This window comes from Dufourea novaeangliae, unplaced genomic scaffold (genome assembly GCF_001272555.1).
Source record: "Dufourea novaeangliae isolate 0120121106 unplaced genomic scaffold, ASM127255v1 scaffold8, whole genome shotgun sequence".
In the NCBI taxonomy this organism is placed as follows: Eukaryota; Metazoa; Arthropoda; class Insecta; order Hymenoptera; family Halictidae; genus Dufourea; species Dufourea novaeangliae.
This window is the reverse complement of record NW_015373923.1, coordinates 10,338,948-10,343,255: the sequence shown is the minus strand read 5'-3', so window position 1 is coordinate 10,343,255 and position 4,308 is coordinate 10,338,948.

Genomic DNA, 4,308 nt, shown 5'->3' with positions numbered 1-4,308 from the left:
AAAAAATAGTCTGTGTCAAGTTTCAACCCTCTATCTCGATCAGGAGGGTAGTAATAGGAAAAATTCGGATTATCGGTTTTTCCTCTATTTTCCCTCTTTAGTGACGCGCACAAATTCTGTAAGAAATCTGATAGATAGTATTTATCGGGGCGCGTGTTGGCGATTTTTTTGCGATTTTTCAGTTGACTATCCTAGTTGTAAAAAATCAAAAATGATGAAAAATATTGTTTTCTTATTGCAGTTTTAATTGCAGCACATTTATCCTTTCACAGTATCAACATATTATCATAAGTAGTGTTCTCAATCTTTCTGAGATTTTTTGGTAGGGTGCGCCGTAGTTCGAAAAATTAAAAACCAATTTTTTCCGTGAAAAAGTAACTTATACTTTGAATTTTTGTATTTCCTTTATTAAATAAGTATATTATATGATTTCACGTATTTCTACATTCATCAAAAAAATATATAAACTAAAAAAATTAAATTAACACACTGCCTGACACTGTTCGGACCTTCATAGTACAAGCGTAGTGTATAGCCACTGCTAGCGCAAGAACTCGGCTGGCAAACTCGCGCTCTGATTGCTCGGGGTTTTTCGTTAATATCTCTGTAACGAAGCCTCAGTTTACATTGTTGCTAAGGAAAAAGTTGTTCCAATTCATCCCCCGAGTGCCCCATTTCCGGGTCGGAGGACATTTTTGGGACATCCTGTATATATATATATATAACTAAAATCTCCTAACTATATGAATTAATCAATATTTTTCATGTGGTCGATATTATGTGCACTTTTCCTTAATCCTGCTTTTCGCATACCTTATCTTTTTCCAATCACGATTGCATGTCTTCAGTGTCTAATAGTTGTAACTTGCCGTGTACGCAACACAAACAATTTCAATTTTATCCAAAACTAATTAGGTACAAAAATATCATTACCCTTCAATTGATTACGATTTGAATTTCGGTAGGCGAAATTAAGTGCACTTACCCTACAATAAGTACCAATCTTTGTAATACCATCGCCGCAACAAATCCTAGGTCTAATAAATCGAAAAAAATGGAGTCAATTAATCTCTCTTCGAACAATCCTTTGAAACCATTTCGGGCAAGAGTACGTACTTACATACCCGCGCACTACTCCGCCGCTACACAAGTTTTGCCTGAACAGGTCAACCTGCGCAGGTCAGCTGGAGCGTATGTTTACTACCAGCGACTTCGGCCGGTCTACGGAAGCCAGACTGTTCAAGTGAAACTGACAGTCCGTCCGGAGCGTGTGTACCATAAAACTGTTCAGTTTTTATGACTCTTCAGACGGCCGGATGAAATACGAAAAGTTATTCGATGCGACTGAGCGGATTGAACTGTTCAGGCCAAACTGAGCGTGTGTAGTGACGTTCAGTCGGCAGGCCGCTGCGCCGCATAGTGATTCGAGTCCTATATGCTAGCTGGACAAAACCGTTTTTTCGCGGTATTGAGTTTATATGGGATTGTAATTGGTAGAAAACGACCCCCTTTCGTATCACAGTTTATTATCTCACTAAAAATATTAATAACAAAAATACATGACTAATTACATGAAAAAAAAAACAAAATTACAGTATTGCACTTTAGCTATCAAATAAAATAAAAAAGGAAAATACATAATAATCAATAAATACTTAAAGAATAAAAACAAAAATATAACTTAAAACAAACTAAAAAGGAAAATAAACAATAATCAATAAATATTTTTAAAAAATAAAACGAAATACAGAACTATAGTATTTTACCTTAACTATGCACTATAACTATACTTATTTAAACAACATTACACACTAATCTTACTCACTACTCGGGTCGTCAGTGCCCGAAGAACATTTGGTTGAATCTGATTGCTCATCTTCATTAGCAGTAGTGATAGCAATTCCTCTTTGCAAATCACTGTCTTCTGTATTTTTTTCTAATAACTCGATTACTTTAGTTCAGAATAAAATCCTCCCCTTGGAACCACTCTTCAAATCTATTTAAAAAATACTCTCGCTGACTACCACTTTTATCCCAACGATCATTGATTCGGTTGACTATTTTAGATATGTTAGCCCTTATCTTTTGACTACTTACATCAGGCACATCAACACATCCAATTTTAACAAGAATGTGTTGGCAAAGTTCATTAAATTGAACCTGACTATGAAAAATCTACCAAAAATAAAAAAACTCCATCCTTGATATAGTAACTAAAAGAAATTATAAACATACACTACGCGTAAAAATTAAAAGATCACTTAATCTTGACCGAAAAATTGTCGATTTTTGACCTACTATAACTTCGTGAAAAAAAAATTGTACAATAGCCTACCTAGACTCATTTTAAGAAGTGAAGTTTTAGCCTGAAGTTTAACCCTTTAAAATTTTACGTAAATGCACTTAGATTCGTCTAAAAAAATTTAATTTCCTTGTAGATTTTTCATAATTTTTATGAAAAATCAAATGTTTTATTCAACATACCTGATTATGTAAGAGATCTCCAGGGTAGCCCACATAACTCTTAACAGCCCAATATCTCGAAAACTATGCCATCGATTTTAAAGTTTTTGGTCTTAAATTGCATGAATCTGAAGGGCCTTTCTAACTACATAAACGTGAAGTGCCCCCCTCCCCCTTTCCCTTTAAGGGGGACGGGGGTACCTTTATAATTTTAAATGGAACCCCCTATAAAACGTTAAATATTTAGATTCTACAGGAAAAAGCAAGTAAATTTTGTCTGAAACATTTTTTTGTCAGATATTTCCATGATGAGATATAACAGTTTGAAGTTTCAACTTGTAGGTACTTACTTAAAGCGCTCGGAAATTGCGTTATTGAATTATACGCGCTTGAGTCGTTTGCTTACTCGTGAAGAAACAAAAACAATAATATTTACAATTCTTGAGCGCTCCTCCACATTTTGCAACCATCACCAGACAAGTTTTGAATGAAAAATTTGGGAACAAATGGATAGGTCGTGGGGGACCTCATCAATGGCCTCCTCGATCCCCCGCTCTAACACCATTAGATTTTTTCTTATGGGGATATGTAAAGGACAAAGTTATGTTTGAACCGCCGACGACAAAAGAGAATATGTAACAAAGAACACGTGACGCTTGCGCTTCAGTGACTCCCGAAATGTTAACAAATGTTAGAACAACTTTGATGTTTCGAGTAAATAAATGTTTACAAGCCCGTGGTGAATATTTTGAACATTTAATTTAAAGAACATTTTATTTCTTCACGAATAAGCAAAGGACTCAAGCGCGTATAATTCAATAACGCAATTTCTGAGCGCTTTAAGTAAGTACCTACAAGTCGAAATTTCAAACTGTTATATCTCATTATGGAAATATCTGACAAAAAAATGTTTCAGACTAAAATTTACTTGCTTTTTGCTGTAGAATCTAAATATGTAACATTTTATAGGGGGTTCCATTTAAAATTATAAAGGGGAAGGGCGAGCCACTTCACGTTTATGTAGTTAGAAAGGCCCTTCAGATTCATGCAATTTAAGACCAAGAACTTTAAAATCGATGGCATAGTTTTCGAGTTATTGAGCTGTTAACAGTTATGTGGGCCACCCTGTATAACGCGATAAATGTAACAAAATAACAATAACGGCAACAGCAACAGCAACAACAACAATGACGGTAATAGTAACAAGAGGAATAAAAAAATAATAACCACACTAAACACAACAAAACTGAAAATTATAAAAAGAAAAAGACTACAAGGAGACATTTACTGCACACTGGTCGCTCAAAGACGGAAGAAACGAATAAGAGTTGACGGGAAAAGCTTGGTATTTTATGATTGTTTTGTTGGAAAATTCGAGCAAACGAGCGAAAGATGATAGAAATGTGTTTGAGTATAGGATACCATAGAAATGATCCGTAAGTATCAGTGACTAGACTAAATAAACCGCCAAGTGGCGAGTGTATCGGGCGCATTAGTATATGTCACGGGCGTGAACGTTAAGATTAACAGTACATATAGTTTTGCAAAGTTTTGTAAGTCCAGTTTGCCATTAAAAGAAACTAGAAAGTCTCTAATTTTCGTATATGTAACTCTTGTCGCGTGAATCGACGTGGAACCTATATTAAAACATTGACAAATCTTTACATAGTGCAAATTTCTAACAAGAATTTAGTATTTGATTCGAAGTGTGATTTACAAAAATACAAAATAGTTATTGATAATTTAAGGTTATTAAAACTACAATACATACTTTGAGATGCTATATCCATCACTAATTTGAAATTTAAGCGCACCTTAATAAGTTTACCGAATCTTTCTATAGAT